At 34.3% G+C, this 20,532-nt stretch overlaps 1 protein-coding gene, 2 long non-coding RNA genes and 1 pseudogene across 4 annotated transcripts in view; 2 read left to right on the plus strand and 2 right to left on the minus strand.

The window, feature by feature from the left end:
* Nucleotides 1-20,532, plus strand: part of LOC147564033 (uncharacterized) — a 61,931-nt gene that overhangs the window by 24,267 nt on the left and 17,132 nt on the right. The gene's annotated exons all lie outside the window — the stretch shown is intronic.
* LOC147564037 (uncharacterized) lies at nucleotides 186-10,413 on the minus strand (annotated as a pseudogene). The gene is made up of 15 exons (XR_015225886.1): nucleotides 10,379-10,413; nucleotides 10,086-10,281; nucleotides 9,222-9,773; nucleotides 7,946-9,097; nucleotides 7,521-7,848; nucleotides 7,175-7,430; nucleotides 6,811-7,035; nucleotides 6,346-6,714; nucleotides 5,749-6,270; nucleotides 4,455-5,664; nucleotides 3,957-4,307; nucleotides 3,638-3,875; nucleotides 930-3,544; nucleotides 688-824; nucleotides 186-599 (listed from the first exon to the last, which is right to left on the minus strand). The product of XR_015225886.1 is annotated as an uncharacterized LOC147564037 (transcript).
* Nucleotides 12,481-12,992, minus strand: LOC147564038 (uncharacterized). Its single transcript, XR_015225887.1, has 3 exons — nucleotides 12,890-12,992; nucleotides 12,705-12,807; nucleotides 12,481-12,558 (listed from the first exon to the last, which is right to left on the minus strand). It is a non-coding gene; the product is annotated as an uncharacterized LOC147564038 (long non-coding RNA).
* Nucleotides 14,347-15,215, plus strand: LOC147564039 (uncharacterized). The gene is made up of 2 exons (XR_015225888.1): nucleotides 14,347-14,427; nucleotides 14,858-15,215. It is a non-coding gene; the product is annotated as an uncharacterized LOC147564039 (long non-coding RNA).

The following is a 20,532-nucleotide window of genomic DNA, read 5'->3' on the forward strand; positions in this document are numbered from 1 at the left end:
GTCCGAGAGTAGGTTTGCGAGAGTAATTTTAATGGTGGTTTTGGGTCGAGGGTTTGGAATCAAAGTTCTTTCTCTCTCTAACTCCTCATCGTAGATCAAAGAATTTCCTTCTTATACAATTAACATATTCTTGCACATATATATATATATATAATATAAATATTTATTAATAACACTAGCAATTCAAGGGAATCCTATTACCAAATTCATATACTATTAGTTTTAGAGTTGGTTAAATTTTAATACATATGTTAATAGATTACCAAATCATTAAGAAAAGCACAACAAAACTATAATAACACAAACAAATAAACTTGCCTACCACCTATTTCTTTTTCTTGCCTCCTTTCTTTTTACTCTTCTTCTTGGACTTTGATTTTTCCTTCCCCTTGTTCTTGTTATTCATTCTGTCATTGCTGTTATTATCTATCTCCTCTTTCGGTGGTGAATCGTTCACTTGAGAATAAGACTCCGTAAGAACATCTGTTTTCTTCAGCGAGAAGTGAAGATCTAAAAGTGGTTCTAATCTTGGTCTCCCGGCGTCCAGCTTCTTACAAAGTGTAGCAATACTTAAAATCTTCTCATTTACTTCTTCGTCACTAAAAAAAAGAAGAAAAAGAATTCGTAAAACATACAAAAATGAGAGATAATTTGCCGATATAAACACAAATTTGACAAAGAACTTACCCAAGACTCAAAGTACAAGAGATTTGCTTCAAGTCTGCTTGCATGATTTTTACTTCCTCGGAGATATCTTGAGTTAAACCCTGTTCTGAGTGGTTTATCACATCATCAAGAACACGAATGCACTCGTCTATCTCCAACTAAACGGAACAAAAGTAAACATCGTTAGTAAAGCTCCTATTAAGTTCAACGGAAAAGTTAAAGAAAAGATGCATATTTGCATTTGAATAGAAATTTCAGCTCACCTTCATCTGTAATTTCTTAGAAGTAAAGGATACTGCTTTCCCATTCTCATCCTCTGTTTCTAGCTTCAAAACATCAATTGTATTCCAAAACCCCTCGTAACTCTTTCGGGAATCAAATTCTTCGTCTCCATTTTGGTTTTCCTTATCCATGGCCGTCTTTTCTTCAACGGCTATATCAGAACTAGGAAGAACTTCAATATGACTCAGCTCATCAGGACAGCAAGAGGAAATATTTATACCATCCGAGGTTTTGGTCTCCAAATCACCTTTTCCACTTTTGTCATTCTTGGGGAACAACACTTCCAATAGTGCTTCTCTGCTTCGAACCAAATCCATATCAATAAGAAGGGCATTTGGGCACTGGAATCCTTGCCGATTGTTACCTGAACTAAGAATCACAAGAGGATTCTCAACTGATTTTAGTGCTTCGGCAAGTAAAATATCAAATCTCCTATTTTTTCTTTTAAGGATACCGCAGAATGGCTGTGGCAGCTGGGAAGCAACATCTCGTGTATCTAGTAGCCGGAATAGCAAATCATCAAAATACTCCCCAGAATTCACACAAATCAAGCAAATCAAGATAACCATCCTCCTTACCAGCAAAGGATAGTCCTTTTCGGCTGCTTTATCTGTCTTTGCAACCCACTCCAAAGTCACTACCTTATGTGGAAGAATTTGATCGAGAACCTGCGCTATAAATTCATATAATGATCTTGAGAATGCATCGAGTTCAGATTGAGAAAAATGTTTTGGGTTGCATTTCCAATTCTCACACGACAAAGATTCAATAAGAGAAGACTTTGTTGTGAAATAAAACCTGTGGCATGATAACACCAACGAAAGAAGACGTTCTAGAAGATAAACGAAGCAACTTGGTGTAATATAATCGAACTCTCGCCTCCAATTAGCTCTAAATGTATCATTTAACGCATAGCGAAACTTGACCGCTAGAGACGGATTAAATCCAGATTCCAAGTTCTCTTTCAGCTGCCCAATGAATGATTTCCATTTCAGGTCAAGATCCAAACGTTTCACAATCACTTGATATGCCTTCTCACTTAGATTCCCAGACATAAAAATTAGCATCGCAACCCTGCCAATTTGACCATGTGATATGCCTCTTGAACTCATATCTTCAATTATAAGTTCCTCGATTACGTCCTTGGATAGCACAGATGATCTAAGAGCCATCGTATTTTTCATCATTATTGATTTCCAATCCATATTATATAAAATATCGAAGAACTGCTGCCTGTAAGACAATAAGTTCTTCAGAAATGCCCCAGGAAGCTTGTGACAAATCTTAAATTCCTTCACCCACCTTGAGACTTCATATATACGGAGTACACAGGTACCTTGATGAAACATTGAGAAAGAATTGCTAACAGAAAATTTGTGCAGGAATTCCAGTTTCTCCAGTGTCTTCAAACTAACAGTATGGATTTCGGAAACCCAATAACTCCGAGCAGCAACAACAAATTGGTTAACATCCATACTAACCATATCTCCTTTCTTGCTAAGGGTTTTCTCGTTGATAGCCTTTCTCCAGTAGGAATTAGCATTTAGCAACCGATAAGAGAAAGTTTGATCACCGTGTTGTTTACTCACACCCAAGTAGCCCAGGCACAAATCCTCATAGCTCTTGTAGTCGTTTTCGGGCTCTTTCTCAATAGCATCGAGGCATTTTAATATGGTTTCAATCTTCTCCCTCCACAAACTCCAAAAGTAAACCAATGTATCAACAGAGGGCCTGTTGTGGGGCATTGAATCTTCAACATAACTCACTGGATTCAAGATCACATTATCATTTCATTCATACTTTGGAGGAGCAATAGAGATAAGGAAATCGAGAATTTTCCATGAAAATATAATTTCGGCTTGAAGATTTCCGAGCCTTTTAGAAACAAGTAAACAATCTCCCATCTGTGACAGATTACTAACTTCTTCTGTTAGTGCTTCGCACTCCATAGAAACATATTCATGAAAGATATCATCTTCTTTCGCTGCTATCAACTTTGCTTTTGCTAGAAGCTGCTCCTTGTCCGTAAATTTCTTCATTGGCCAACCTTTGCTTCCATTTGACCAGAGAGACTTGCTAAGGACATAGTTTAGAATGGTCCTGGATGATTCTTTGAACAACCCAGCCTTCTCAAACATATCAGCCTCAAAAAGGAGATCACCTTTGAGCCTTGCTATGTTAGCAGCCTCACTGAAATATCCAGACTCCGCCTCTAGGAACATAAGCTCGACAAGATAACCACGAGAGTTCAAAAATGTTCGTTTTAGGTCCATAGAATCGAATGTTCGAACAAACTTCATCATATTAATAGTATCTTTCAATTCATGATAGTGAACTGCACATCTATCAAGAAACTCTTTTTTCATTTCTTTCAAGTCTTGATTTTTCGTAATATCTTCTGAACTTTCTTTCCAGTAATCTAATAACTGAAGCCCCGTGTCGAAGAGATTTCCATTGGCGCAAACCGACAAGCACTTCGCGTAACAATTGGCCTTGGAATATACTTCAGCAGCCTTACTCCAAAGTTTAGCTAGAGAAAAACAGTCACCAGCATCCTCTAGCCTCAACCCTCCACATTTCTCCATATAGAGATTAGCTGTAATGAAATACGAAAAGACAAAACGGCAATTTACACAACTACACTTAAGAGGTACTCTTCTATAACTTACAAGGAAGAACTATTCTTTACCTGCCCTTTCGAATTCTTTTAAGTCGATATAACATTTAGCAGCAATTTCAGCGTTCCCAATTGTTTCATAAATCTTAGCAGCCTCTAGCAAAGCTACACAACTAAGCTCTGGATCTGAACCACGGATACGATCTGATGATGCTTTAAGCCCTGCAGCCTTAGCCCATTTCTCCTTATACGAATCTCCGGCTCTTTCGAAACACATTGTTGCCATCTCAAAATTACCCTCATTGAATAACTACAAAAAGAAAACAAGTGTTCATTGGTCAAGTAGGTAGGGGTCTTGCTAAACTCGTGAGGAAATATTTCGTTGGCTAACCTCTATACCACGAGCGCTCCACTCCTCTTTGCTACTTGCCACTTGCATAGCCTGTGCAAGTGATTCGTCGAGTTCTCGAACCTGTACATAGCATAGCTTCTTCCAATAGTCAAACATAGGCTTCGAGAACTCCGGCACGTTCTCGCAGATCCACAATCTTTGCCTTGTACGAGTTATAGCTACATAAAGCTGCTTCAGTTCAGAGCAAAGCAGTTTGTGCTTTGTTTTGCTAAAGCTCGGTGAGTTCAGTTCAGTTAGACCAATCAGGTTTCGTTCCTTCATGTATTCGTAAATAACTCTCCATTGATTCTTTAATGGAGACGACCCAAAAAAGTTGTATAGAAGAACATCCTGCATATTTGTAGCTTGAAGAGTAAGCATATAAAACAATCAAAATGGAACCAAACATCAAAATTGTATAAAAACTATTTTCAATGACAGTTTATAGTTCAGGTTTTCAGTAACCAATAATGCAGAAGAAATCAGACAACCATTTACCTGAAATTCAAGGCCTTTGCACTCTAGAATAGTCAAAATGAGAGCTTGCTTTCCAATAAGTTCAACGATTTCTTTCTTTGCCATATCGTCACGTACTAAAATAACCTGCTCTGCTCCAAACCCGATTATACTCTTATCGTCCGTACTTCCACTGTTGCCAAATATAGTTACAATAGCATTTTCATTATTTGCCGATTCCAGCAATACAGGTGCTTCTCCATATATAAGGCTTGTCTCAGGGCTCAAAACGTCAATAGAGTTTGGAAAGAAACTGTATATAAGATCAATAACGCTCTGAGAGAGCTTTAGAACACCTGCATGAGTGCGGAAGTTCTGGTCTAAATGTAAAATGTCAGAGATACGACATTGATCTTTTTCTTTCCCACGAGAACGAGCTTCACTTTCTGATCCCATTATGAACTCGTTGTAGAACAAAGATTTTATGTCCTGGAATCTGAAATCAATTCCCCTTGCTATAGTTTGGGCCGTATCACCAGAGAAAACAAATCCTTCCACAACATTTCTACATATATACTTGAAAAGGCCTATTTGTCTCATTGTCAAATCCTGAACCTCGTCAATATAGACGAATTCCATCTCTTCGCCTCTAAAGTTTCCACTTCTCAACCTTCGATGTAAATCAATGACTAAATCCGCTTGATCAAACTCGGCATTTGTTAGCTTTTTCTTCTCATAATCAAGAAAGATTTCATAAATCATCTGTCTTCTTTCTTTGTTCAAAGTAGAAACCTTTCCTTCACATAATAATTCGTACTCCTTACGACTGAGCCTACCATCAGGTATTCGTCCGCTAATTAGACCCCCTTTTATATGAGACATTATCTCAATGAAAACTGTTGAGCTATCAAGCTTCTTAGTCAACTGACTATTGAAATGAGGCCAATAGTAGGAATGAAACCTGTCATAATTAACTTCCTTTGTTCGAATGAGAGCTTGTAAGGCAAATGTCGTAGAAATTCCTGTTTTACCGTGAGAAAGTTCTCTTACATCATTAAACCTATCAAAATATGAACTCTCCATACTTCCATCAAGCATCATTAGGAACTTCTGAAATGTTATAACAAGTGGATAGCTTTGGGGTGGAATATCTGTAAACCGATCGGGTATATCACCAAATTCAAATCCATCATCAATATCAAGCATATCAAACGAATTGCTAGCAGATGAAGACTTTCCCCCAGATATGAAACTGCAATAAATAATTAATCAATAGAATACAAGAAAGTGTTCGCCAAAGATAAATAAGAGTTCTCCTACAAATGTAATTACTTACCTCTTCATGTTTGCAATTTGATTCCTGACAGCATAGCATAGTTTCGGGCTGACCGTAACAAACATTTGGCGCAAGACAGCCTTTTTAGTATCTCCAAGGGTCTCATCACTAGTAACACTCTCGGAAGGAGTTCGTACGGAGACACCATTACCATCACATAGTCCTTCTAAAGAGAAATGATGTTGCTGCTCCTTTTGAAACAACTTCATTGTCAAAACAGTTGTTTTCCCCGTCCCAGACCTTCCAAGAATAAATGTACTTCTAGGGAAAAGAATTATCTCCAACTCTCGGTCTGTTACTTCAAAAGGAAGATCAAGTTCTCTGCCATCACGCCCCGACAATAAATGGCTCACAACACCAGACGATAAGGAGTAAAATTTCATCAGTAAAAGACTTTCGCTGACTTTTGAATTTTCGACGTAACTTGTTCCATCTGACACACCAATACTCAAGCCGCTTACTGATTGAGTCTTGTACCGAACAATATCACATGTTTCCCAAGTTTTTGGTACTTCCATGTTTCTGCATGAAACAGTTATCAATTTAATAGCAATATAAGGGTAGTATTAAGATAAAAGAATCATAAACTATACATACCCCTCAATATGCTTCACTTTACAAAGATTGACAAAATCATCGGTATACATACGAAAGATGTCGTCTAAACGCTTTTGTAATTGCAGTACCTCCTCCAAAGGTAATAGATCCCAGATCTTCATCACTTGGGTATATTTAGCGTACTTGGCTATATCAATCGACGAGATAATATAAAGACCTCCAACCTTAAATTGTCTGACAAGCTTGAAGGAGCCTAAACAAATGGAGTCAGCCTTCACCCTCTTTGGCCTCCACCCTCTTTGGCCTCCACCCACTAGCAAGCTTAAGCAGTGTATTTATAACAGACTTTTGTGTCCGGGATGACTTCAATTTCCCAAATGACTTCCTGAAATTATCACTAAATAGAACCTGCAGATATTGACACAAATTACGGCATGAACTTAAAATATTTGCATGTATGATGTAACTAAAATCTACCCGAAAAAAAACAAGAAATAATTTTACCTTCCATCGTGAAGTTTTGAATACCTCAATACCATACTATCTGCATTGAGTAAATCATCTAACTGATCAAGCTCCATCTTCGACTCCAGCATTGCTTTAGCTAGGTCTTTATCTTCAGAAGCAGAGAAGAAACATTGTCTGTTCTTTGCATCATTAACTAATAATGTCCAGCAAGATCCACTATTAGTGAGAGTTCGGCCGTTCCCCAAAATCCAAAGACAGTACCTGCAATAACAACACGGAGCGTGTAAACATAGTAGTAAAGGACTCGTCTTTTCTAAATTATATTACCAAAAATTACTCTACCTGGCTCTTGTCAAAGCAATTCGTCTTTTCTAAATTATATTACAAAAAATTACTCTACCTGGCTCTTGTCAAAGCAACATTTGCACGTTGACGATTCGATAAGAATCCAATCGATCCGGCACTATTAGATCTTACAGTAGAGATTATGATAATGTCTTCCTCGCCACCTTGGAAACCGTCAACAGACTTCACCCTCAAATCAAATCCTTCAACCTTTTCATATTTCTGTCCAATATTCTCATTTATGGCAGCAACTTGAGCAGCATATGGAGATATAACACCAATTGTTAACGTCTTTTTTGAGCCATTCCATGCTGTAAAGACGAATAGTTCTTCCATTAGAACCATGAATAATTGAAGTGAATTGGAGCATTACTCGTAAAATAAGCTAATAAATATTGTACCTTTAAAAAGGTTCCGCACTATTTTCTTGATCACGGCTACCTCCACCATGTTTCTTCTGCTACGACTAACACCATCGAGTTCCTCTCTCCCCTCTGTAATATTAATGAATGAGTAAGGACCAAACATTGGTCCAGGAAGATACTCTCTTTCGTAGCTTTTGCTGCAAACATTTGGAGCGTTCAAAATCTGGCTCGAATAGAACTTCTCATTGGGGAACAAGCTTATTTTAGGATGCATTCTGTACTGCATGTTGAGAAGATGCTTTGGATGTCCTAATGAGCTCAACCGTTCAAAAAGGCTTCTTCCGAATCCAGCTTCATCAGAAACCTAACAAAGACAGAGTGAAGAAAATCTTAAGTTTCACTGATCGGTATCTTTTTACCAAATTATCGACAAAAACAGAACGTAAAAACTAAAATATTACCTTACTAGTAACCATTGCTGGAAGCTGACATTCATCACCGATAAGAATGCAATGTTTAGCTCCAAGTTTTAATGGTATAGTTGATTCACATTCTTTCAATTGTGCCGCTTCGTCGATAACCAACAAGCTCAAAGGATCCATTTCAACCGCTCGCAAATTATATGAACTAGACGCAGTGCACAAAATAAGGGATGCGGATTGAAAACAGAACTCCTTTACCAATGCATGGGTCGTAAACTTTGGAAGGCAACCCCCAAGAGCATCACTGAGAGATTCAAGGATATCAATGCACTCGTTCTTCATCTTATAAAGCGAAGCGGCAATAGAGCACGTAAATGCTTCACAACTACCAGAAAAGAGTTTTTCTAGTTCTTTGTCAATCACATTATTTTGAGACAAAAAGTTTCCAAATGATCCAAGCAAATCGATAAGGTATACCAAGTTCCGAAAATCATGACTTGAAAAAAGCCTTTTAGGAAGGTGAGTGCATAAAAGTGTAACGAATCTCTTCAGTGGAGATGCTATAGTTGTGTACCTATCTCTTAGGAACTCGAGAAGTGAAATTTGATCCTTACGAGTATCTTCATTATCTTCTTGTTTGATTAATTCATTCTCAACAAATAATTGATAATGAGATACACAACCTTCAAGTAAATCAATCATAGATCTGAAACATTTCTTCCAACCAGATAGTGGGGCAAAACACTCAATAAGTCTATCCACACGATAATCCAAATAAATATCCTCAAGCTCATCATTTATTTCGAGCCGATTCCTATTCCCAAATAAGAGTATATCACCCAATGAACAAAATGAGTTGTCCTCATCTAAGTCCTTATCATAAGGCTCTTTCACAAGCTTTAGAACACGAGAAGCAACTTCTTTAACAGCAATATTTGTCGGAGCACAAACAAGTGATCTATTTTTACTCAAGAGAGTATAAAGTAAAATACTAAGTGTTTTCGTTTTTCCCGTCCCTGGTGGACCCCAAACAAGTTTCACCGAGGACTTGTGGTTGCATTGAACTGCCAACATTGAGCTAAGAACTGCAGATGTTTGAGACTCATTAAGAGTCAATGATAGTCTTGAACGAACTTTCTCGACCCATATTCTATGTATTGATTCAGAACAAGTATCACCGCCTTCCTCAACCTGTCATAAAATAAACAAAACAAAGAAACTATAAGTCACTTTCTTCGTATAGTTGGTTCGATCATAAAAAAAGCACTTCTCACGTTAAATCGTCTTATGTGATAAACTAGTGTTCATGTCTTACCTCAGAATTGGTGCATAGAATTTCATTGAAGATCTCCAAGTTCCGAGAGGAGTGCAATGTCGTCCATATTCTAGTATTTGTTACCATATTAATGAGAAACACGGCAAAAACAGAACTCCTCATGCCCTCTTTAGCTTCGATAGCCTTCGAAGTTTGTATCTTTAAACGTATAGACGAGTTACCTTCCAATTCATCGTTAGACTCTTCACCAACTCTCTTGACAACAGCAAATGTCCATGTCTTCCCAACCCGCTCCAAGTCTGAAACATTCTCGGGTACTACGTCAGACAAAACTAGAAGGTCCATGGGTTTGGGCGTAAAACGCTCTTTTCCACTTTCACTAGAATGGTTCTTCCAAGAATCCATCTGAATATCATATAAGAACGATCCGCCAGGTTTACATTCTAGTAGCGAGATTACTTCAGCATATGGTGACTCGGATATCACCTCCATTTTCGAACACAACTCGGCACGAGTTTCTTCAAGCAATGGTAGTCTATAAGAGGATAGATAATGTTTTACTGATTGGAAATTGTCCGGGATTTTCACCATCTACAAGTAACATAAACCATGTCTTGTTTTAGATTATGTTAGTAATATTACAAATGAACAAATACAAATAAGAGCAGTGCAAGACGCTACAAGTCAAAACATACTCCAGACCTACACGAAATCAACTGTCTCCATTTTATAGTCAACTCAGTTTCTCCCTTTTGGATGGACTTTTTCACTCTAGGTAAACTATAGATTCCGATTAAGGTCCCGGGTAGGTCTATTTTTGTAGTCTCTTCTATTATTTTTCTATAAAATAGGAAGGTTTAAGACATAAATATGCAAATCTAGTGAGAGAAATGAGAGAGAGACCTGGTTTTTGAAGAGTTCTTCATTGAATATATCATCAAGAGTCCATGAAAACACCAACTCAGACAAATCATACCAAAGAGACTCATTATTACTTCTAAAAGAAGAAGAAGAAGAAGCCATTGTTTCACCACCACAACTACTGATACCTCCCCACTTTATCTTCCTCTTCTAATTTCTAATCAAACTTCTTTTCTTCCTGAAAATCAAACATTATTATAAAGTAAAAAAACAGAGTAGAAATAAAAAATGTATCAGACTTGAAATTTTGAGAAGAACCCATGAAATAAATTTACCCAAAGAAGATTATTAACAGAGAAACAGATTACTTTATCAGACTTGTAATGTTTCAGATGAAAGCTATAAATAGAACTTTGATTTGATTTTTCTACTGTAGTAGTATTGTTTATTTGATGTTTAACAAATATGGCGGCAAAATGAATCGTCTTTTTAGCCCCTCCAAGACTTGCTATTACAAGGAAATGATGGGACAGAAATACCCAATACCATTAAATGCTCCCACTGTTCAATGAAAATATGAAAAGTCTTTGGGTTCATTTTATTTTTAGCCCCCTGAAATGATTAGATTCCAGATTAGCCCCTTAAAACACCTTGCTTTCTAAAAGGATTTATTTCTTTTTCTTGAAGGAGTTTTTTTCGAAAAATGATTGTTTTTCTGAAGGAGCAACAAGGGTCTTTTGGGCAATGGTTGTCGATATTTATGAATAACGTGCGTGTTATGTGTATAAAAAAGGGCTTTGATTTGATGACCCGATGAGAGACAAAAGAATTCAAAAATTGACTAGGATTAGACCTTCTTTTACTTAAGGCAACAAGTAAAAAAAAAATTAAATCAACATCTTTTATACATTTTGCATTTATCCGGTTTTTCTTTTCTTACTATAACAAAAAAAATCAAGTCACTTAGACAAATTTCTTTAAGCTAAGAGTTTGATATATTAAATAAATTCCTGTTTCATGGAACCAGATATGCATTCGGACTTCATTCTCATGTATTCTTCAAACAACAGCAGTAGAGTATGCAAAAAAAAAAAAGGGAACTCCATTGAAGAAAATGAAGATGCAGCAACATTGAATTTAACAAAAGAATTTGTTGGGTATTAACTGATACCTCTATTCAGTTGAAGGGAGAATGGGGGGACTGAGAACTATCCAAACTTAAAATATAAAAAGGTAAAGCTAGTTAAGGCCTAGAAGGCTAAGTACTGGTGATAAATGATTCAATTTTAAACCCTATATATATATACAGAGAGATAGGGGGGGGAGGGGGGGCTTTGATTGTCCAGCTTCCTTATTGATGATACTTTGATTATGTAGCGGCTGTTACGTGAAGTTTGAAAGTCTCTCTCTCTCTTCACACATGCGAGTCCGATGAGTTTTTGGCCCTCCCGCCCTGGTAAGTTCTTTCATTTCTAAGCTAATTCACCTTTTGCCATCTTGTTTATTACCAATTTACTAATAGGGCCCTAAGAGCAAATTCGGTTTGATTTTGAAAGTCTCTGAATTATAGGAGCTCTCAAAATCAAATATGTACATTTGCGATGTACGAGTGTAGGATTTTGATTTCAATTTTCAATTAGTTATTAGTTCCAAATATAAACTTTAAATTTGGTCTCGAAAGATGGAGTCTTAAATAAAACAATAAATAAATTTAAAGAAAAAAACAAAATAAAAATAAAACAAATGGGGTGATCCATTCCAAATTTGACCATTTGGGAGCCCCAATGACCACATTATGAGACTGGGAGCCCCCCACTCCGGATTCCCAAATGACAGCCCGAGAGAGCGGGGCTCCCTGGTTCAATAAGTCTCGGGCTAGACTTTAGACTCTCAAATTTGAATTTGAGAGCACAACCGCTATTACTTTGGACTTGCTCTTATTTTTGGTAAAACGTGAGTTTAATTCTCTTTTAATAACACCTTCATCAAGACTCTTTAAAGTTAATTTGGCTTTCCAAAAGGCCGCGGCTTTGGGGAATAAAGAAAATTCTCCGGGGAATAAATTCTCGAGGGAATCCAGATTTTTTTGAAAATTCTCCGGGGAATAAATTTTTATGGGGAATACATAATACATTTTTTTTGAAAGTTCTCCTCCATCTCATCTGTTATCTCTGCCACTTCATCTTCTCGACACCTCATCATCTTTTCCGGCGAAAGTCGCCGGCCGGCCAATTTTCCGGCCGGCCATCTTCTCCACACTATTTGTCAATCCAACTGATGACATTATTATAAAAAAGATAACAGAAAAAAAATCAAAATGAAATACTCGCCTCATATTCAATGAACAAAAAAAACATATGAAGAAGTAAAATTTACCTGTGTTTACATTTTCGGCATTCATAATCTCTTTCACCTTCAATCATCTTAATAAATCCAGACCTAATTACAGTACCTTTAAGAGTGAGAAGAATTCCCCTATGTTTCACTCTCACACGCTCAATGCTAGGGAAAGACTCTATCAATATATAAAAAAAAAGAAACCTAATCAAAATGATTATAACTCAAGATGAACTCAAAATCAACAATCTGGAAAGACCTAATCAAAATGATTATAACTCAAGATGAACTCAAAATCAACAATCTGGAAAGACCTAATCAAACCTGGAGATTCCAAAGGAGAACCACTGATATTGATTCGAATGTGAACAAACTCCTTAAAACATATATTTTTGGGATTCTCAAATTCCTCATCCAAAACGATCCGCTGAAAATCGCAAAAAGAAAAGAGATGATCAACGAGAACATAAAACCCTAGACAATCGATTAGGTTTAGATATGATTTTAACCTGAGCAAGTGAAGCACCGTCATCGAAGAGTGGTAAGAAGACGGTAGGTTCTGAGAAAAGACGGTATGCAAGTGAAGGATCTTCTTCTGTTAGTTCTGCGAAGCTTGAAGAGAAGAAACTTTTTAAGAGAGATGAAAGTGTAGAGAGAGAGAGAGATGAGGTTTGAGCTTACCCGATGTGAAGGGGATAGTGAAGCATAGGGTCTTGAGAACAGACCTTCTCTCTCTCTAGAACAGTTTTAGAGAGAGAGAGAAAAAAAATTAGAGAGAGAGAGAGGAGAGAGAAATTTTTTTTTTATGTTTAAAGGTCGCCAGCCGGAAAATTGGCCGGCGACGACTTTCGCCGGAGAAGATGATGAGGTGTCGAGAAGATGAAGTGGCAGAGAGAGGTGATGAGATGGAGGAGCCTTTTTTATAGCATCTTCTAAAATTAGAAGCCCCTTAGAAATAAAAAGAAACATAAAAAGTCAATCTTATTTGACTAGTTTTAAGAAAAGTCTTTATTCCCTGGAGAATTTTCTTTATTCCCCAAAGCCGCGGCCTTCCAAAATTCTTGTAATGATTAGTTTTGAAAAGATATGAATTCTGACACGATAACAATTGAAAATTAAAGATATTTCCATTGACAAAATTTACAAATATTTATAATAATTTTTGAGTTTATAGACCAAAAATAGGGTCCTAATAGGAGATATAGTCCTCTATAATCATGAAAAGGATTTCAAAACCTAAATAATAATTTAAATGGATATCTAGTCCTTTTGGTCTCATCTGGAGAGAAAACACAAATCCATATAATACATATTAAATATTTAATGTCTATATTAACCTTCTTTAATATCAAAACGTGATTTACATTCTAAACTGTTAAAGATATTTTTTCCATTTTTATCTCAACTTTCTCTCTCCAATCACGTTTGAATTGTAACTAACTACTATGTTGATAATATTCCGTAACTGAAATCCGGTAACTTTCCATCTCTCTCTCTAAAAACGAAATCTTCATTAAACATAAATTAAACTCACCACCAGCTGTTAAAAATTTCATTGTTTAATATTCAATCAAGAGCTTTCATCAAAACCTCCATTGTTATTTAGGTTTTATACTGTTTATCTCTTTATTCTAGCCATTGTTATTCAGGTTTAAAATCTTATCTTTATTGCTTTATAGGTTAAAGATTCATATAGAATCGTTGAAAACATCAAATCTTGATTTAGGTCTTTCTTTTCTTTTTTCCATTTCAATAACTTTGAATCTGTTTTGCTGTAATCTTAACTACCTTCGAATGGAAGATTTATATTTTCTCTCTCTAAAACTTTCATAATTCTTTAAGATCTTTGATGTTTATTTCTTATTTAATGATTTGTTCAATGTTAGTATGTTATTTCTCCTTCCAATGTTCATTGTATATTTCTTCAGATCTACGTTAAATCCTCTTCTTTTTTTTGTTTTTTTTGCAGATCAGAATCATCTGTCCGTACAGTTCTTGATCTTTGTGATTATCCACACTTATTCCTATAACAGAATATAAAGTACAGGTACTTTACGATAACTTTCCATGTTTTCTGATAAAATTTGCTAATAATATCTTGATGTTTATCCTTTTTTATTCTTGTAACAGAATAAAAATTACAGTTACGTTACGATAAATTACCATACTTTCCGATACAATTTGCATACATTTCACGTAAGATGATAGTATTAATGATCAAAGGTTCGTAAAGTATGAAAAATTTCTCCAACATTACACGTCCTTTTTTTACCAGAACAGTGGCCATGACAAGCATATAAAACTTCTCTTAACCTAATAAACAGTTGTACTTTTCCATACATTATACATAATTTATTGATCTGTACCTGTTATTTATGATCCATCTCATTTGTTTTTTATTAAATGTTTCATTATTAATGTATGTAAATTTTATTATAATTTTTTTTAACTAATACATATGTTTTTTTTTCTTGTAGTAAACCAGCACTGATGGAATTTCTTACAGAATCATCACATAAACTATAGAAGTATAAATTACGATGAAGAAGATTGTTTCTATGATCCTGTTTGGACAACGGAGTCTTACGTGAAGACTTACAAGGAACATATAAACCCTGCCCCTAACTTCGATGAACCATGTACATTTAATGAAGAGTCAAAAACACTACCATGTTTGATTCGCCGTAAACCTGGAAGACCAAAGACAGTAAGGATCGAGAGCTCGGGCAACATTTTGACGGAGTTTGTTTTTAAGTTACCTAGTCTACTATGTTCTTTTCATTTACAATAAAACACAGATTATTGTTCAATAAAATTTCCTTTCAGTCGTACAAAGGTTGTGTTATTTACTATACAGTATACATAATTTATGATAAATCACATGCTTTATAACAAAAAACATGATTTCAGATTTACATTTCCTAACAAGTTACTATAATTTATGGTACATAATGGATAATCTAAGTATTCAATGGTACATAATGGATTCAATGGTACATTTCCTAACATGACATAAAAAACAAGTAATTTATGTCAGAAAATAATCTAAGTATTCAATGGTACATAATGGATGACACACACGCATATGATAAATTACGTTGTATACATGACAAATGATGGTTTCCTCGTCATAAATAACACATAATTTACGAACTTGTTTCATAATTTGTATTTGATGTGTGTTTATGTATGAGTAAAAAATGAAAGTTAAGTGAGAGAAAGTTGATATATATGTTTTGAATATTAACCCCCAAATCACGCTAATTGATCTCAGAAAATATACTCTTTCCAAATCTGAAAATTAAGTGAGAGAAAGTGATATATAGATTTGGTTTCCAAATCTGAAAGGATGAGAGAGAAAATCTGTTTTGGAAAATATCCGTTTTCCAAATCTGTTTCGAAAAATCTTTTTTGGAAAATATCCTTGATCCGTTACTTCCTATTAAATCTTTTCAGTTTGTAACCTAAATATCTTCCCCAAATCACGCCTCCTGGTTTGGGAAACTTTCCGGATTCATTCCGAAATTTAAAAACCCCGGATTTTTTTGACGAGGGACATGGAGGGTATTTATCAATAAAGTATGAGTTATTTATGCCCTTATTGTAAAAGGACTAAATGTCCATATTTTGGGAAGATTGGTCTATATACCTATTATGAAAATGATTTTGGTCTATATACCCATGGACTCTATTTATAAACTTTAGAATAAGACACATTTGCATAAGGGCCCGTTATTCTAAGGCCCAAAATATGAAGGATAATAGAAAAGAGGCCCGATCTTAAATATTAATGAGAAAAAAACCCACTCTGTAAAAGTACCACATTACCCTTTGTTACACAAAATCGTCCCCATAAAATCCCACCCACTTTCTCATCCAATTTAATTTGGTCAGTCTTCTTTTTACAAAAACCAAGATTTCTTTTTTACTTTCTCTTTCTTCATTCTCTTTACTTTCCCAAAAATTAAAAGACCAAAATCGTCCCCATATAACCCAAGTTTTTTTACTTTCTCTCTCTTCATTCTTTTCCAAAATAAACCTACATCTTCTTCTTATCTTTCTACATTTTAATACTAGACTCTTGCATCTTCTTCTTCTCTTTCTACATTTCTTGAGTAACCCTCTTCATAAAGAGATTAATTAGCATTGTTTCATTCATAGTCTTCAAGAAGCTAGGTTTTCTAATATATAGAATTTTTGTTCTTAAGAGTTGGGTTTTGATCTTAACAATAGGTTTGTTGTTGAATCATGAAATATTTTGGAAAAAAATAGTTGTTCATGTTCTTCTTTATTGTTAAAAAAATTTGGCGTTTGAGAAATATTGAAGAGATCTTCCGAAAAATATAAGTGTTTTCACAAATTTTTTTTTTTGAAGAATTCACCATGAAAGTTTGTCTCCTTTTTCAACTTTTCGGTTCGATTTGTTTACATGTCAAAATTTGTTTTGATTCTTAAAGATATGTCTTTAACATTTCTTCGTCTGCAGACGATTCAGAAAGATGGTGACACTTTTCTATCTGTTAGTTGCAAAGACATTGGTTTAATGAACATATTCATAAATATTTTAGTACAAAGGGTGGATTTTTGACGTGGGTGTTTACAACATGGATAATTATGGTTCTTTCGAAATTTGAGTGCTTGTGAACATTTATGAAAATGTTTCGAAAAAACTTTTGCATTTTATGTGAGATGTGTTTTCAACATTTAGCATTATTTGTTTACATATTTGTGATTGCTCTAATTTGGTGTTTAGTAGTAAACATTTTTTCATATGTTTTAGACTAACCTGTTTTTTTTTTTGTTGGTATTAGTCTTTTTACATTTTGTTGTCAACATATTTAAAAATGTTTAAGTATTTCATAATGGCTTTTAATGTTAATAACTTTTCACAACATTTATGAGTGCTCTGTGTCATTCTATATATGATGTGAACATTTTAGTAAATGTTTACACTTTTAATATAATTGTGTTTGCATGTCAAAAATTGGTTGAAAATGATTTCATTGCTTTCACAAATTAATATATGTTTGGAATAGATATTAGAATGTCGATGTCCTTTCTGATTGTGATGCTAACATAATTTTAAATGTCCTATGCAAAGGTGTGTATACTGTGAACAATGGAAAAGGAAAGTCAGATGATAAGGAGATTGAAGTTTGAGAAAGAAATTATAAAAGAAAGAAGGTGGGGAGTTGAAATCATAAAAGAAAGAAGTGACCCAGAAAAAAAAGACAAAAATGACATTCTTGATCCTTGAAGATAATAGGATTTAAAGGAGATTGGAGAACTTTGTAAACATTTTTGTTACAAATTTTTTGTTATTAATACTTGAAATTTTGTTGTTTACTCATCTCATAATGGTTTCAACATTATCGAAGTTCCACAAAACATTAAATAAAATGCTATGAGAAACATCGTTTTTGTATTCATATATTCAAATTCTTCCAAAAGTTGTAAATAATGATTATATACAACACATACCGGATTAATTCCGACAAATATCACATTGCTCTAAGCAACATATAAATTGCTCTTTTGTTTTCTAGTTTGTAAGTAACATAAAAATCCTATCTTAGAACAATTTTGTATTTGCTTAAGCATAATCAAATCTCTTATTACATTGAGCATACTACTAGTATTTTTAACTAAATGTTTACAACAAATACCAAATAACTTAGAGAAATCACAAATATGCGAACAAATAATAACAAGTGATGAAAACAACTCAAAATATGCAACCAAATAAGCCTCAATGTTGTCAAAAGTTAACAACATTAAGAGCCACCATGAAATACTGAACATTTTTAATTATGTTCACAACATCTGAAAATTTATACAACGAGCAAAATATGCACTCGAATATCCATCAATGTTGTGAAAATTTATAAACATTAAAAGCCACCAAGAAATACTAAAACATTTTAAAATATGTCGTTAGTACGATTTATACAACGAGCAAACTTAAAAATATTTTATTTATATTTATAGATGTTACCACCAAAATCCAGATTTTGTGCCTAAAAAAAAATTGATTGATGTTTTAAACATTTTAAATTTGTTTTAGAAACAATGTTCATGCAACGAGCAAACTCGAAAATGTTTGATTTATTTAGTCAGTTTTATCGACATTTCCGATTTTGTTCGAAGATAACATCCATTTTTTTGCAAACAAAAAAAAATAAAATAAAACAGAACACTATTATCGAACAAATCATATTGACAAATACAACACATCAAAATACTTCTGACACATCTCAGTTTGTTCAAAGCGAAAACAAATTTGCTCTTGTTTTTTCGGTTTTGCAATAAACAAAAGAAGCTTATTGCAAAAGCATCTGCAAATTTCCTCACAACAAAATCCAACCTATATAAACATGTAGTTACAGAAGAAATCCCACTCTAAGAATCCAAAACATTTTGAGTTTTGTTGACACGAAAACAATTATTTTCATTAATTTTCCAATCTTCGTTAAAGTTGTCAATTCTGCCCGTTTTCTTTGTGCAAGTTTCTTCTAGCCCGACTTTAAGGTACATTTAATCTGGACAACTTTTTTATCCCAAGGATGTTTTTCCCCACTCCTTCAACCACCTTTGTTTCCTTCTCATTTTTCCCTTTTCTTTCCGCTTAATGGCAGTAAATGGTTCCTTGCATAGGACAATTATAACATTGTTATCAGCTTCAGAAATTTTCCGAAAACATATAGCATGCAAACTTGGACACAAACATAAATGTTGTCAACATTTCACAATTTGATTATTATTCTGAAAACGCGCAGTAACATTTTAAAATATGTCCCAAACAAATAAAAGCTATCAGAGAGCAACTTAATAAAAGAAACCAAACCCTTGGTATAACTAAAACATATTTGAAATTGTTTGGAACATTAATGTACTTGCAGAGAGAAGGATGACAAATGAAGTAATTAAATCTTTATTGCTAATAATAGTTTCGTGCTCAAAGCATAATTGCAAAAACATAAACATCTAAGAAGATGTTGATAGCAAGTTAGGAATTGCAAACATCAACCAAGGAACTGCAACCAAAAAATCATCATTGCCGAAAATATTTATACAAGTTAAAAAACACAATCACTAAGTGAATATGTAGAAAAAAAACATAGGAGAGAGAAACATGTACGGAAGATCAAAATGTGAACGAGTTTTTTTGGAGCAAGCATTTTCGAGTTTGGTCCCTGAATCAACATTGTTTCTACAACATATTTAAAATGCTTAAAACACCAATCAATTTTTGTAAGACACAAAATCTGGATTTTGATGGTAACAACTATAAAAATACAAAAAACATTTTTCAGTTTGCTCGTTGTATTAACATTGTGCTAACAACATATTCTAAAATGCTTACAATACTTGTCAATTTGTCTGTTAAACATCAATATCTACTAAAACGTAATTTCTAGAGAGAGAAATCGAAAAATAGATCCAAGTTTGTACTTTTTCAGTTCTTAAAAAAAAAATCTGTAAAAGTTGTTCACTATGTTAAGAAATTAATTAATGAGGAAGTAATACTCAGATATGAAATTTCTAGAAACATCAAGAAAAACCTCATTAATGGTGTTTAAAATCTTTAGATCTGAATTTTTTCTCTAAAACATCAAGAAAAACCTCATTAAATGAAGATGAACATAGAGAGAGGGAGATTCTTAATATGAAATGAAGATGCATTGAAGATGAATAGAGAGAGAAAGTTTAAAGAAAACAAGAAGTGAAGATGAAATTGAGAAAATATGTTTTAGTTTGAAGAAATGAGGAAGATGAAACAACAAGTAATCATTCATTAAGTTGCAATAAAAGATTAAAGATGGAGATGGACATACCTTGACTGTTATTGCAAATGAGTTAAAGAAGATGATGACGATTTTGTTGAAGAAGATGATGATTTTGTTGAAGAAGATGAAGCTTGAAGATGACCAAAATCTTTCCCAAATCAAACAACATTTTCGACTAATATTTCGTTGCTGTTAAGGAGAGAGAGATAGCAGAGAGAGGAGAGAGGGAATAATGGAGGAAAGTTTTTTTGTTGTTAAAGAGGAGAGAGCAGATGAAGGAAAGTTTTGGAGAAGGAAAGAAAAACTGAGTTTATAATGGAAATAATGAGGGGAAGAAAATCTCTAATCTGGGAGTTATATATAAA

This window comes from Eschscholzia californica, unplaced genomic scaffold (genome assembly GCF_041429995.1).
Source record: "Eschscholzia californica isolate CP2 unplaced genomic scaffold, dmEscCali1.0.p SCAF_1, whole genome shotgun sequence".
NCBI lineage: Eukaryota > Viridiplantae > Streptophyta > Magnoliopsida > Ranunculales > Papaveraceae > Eschscholzia > Eschscholzia californica.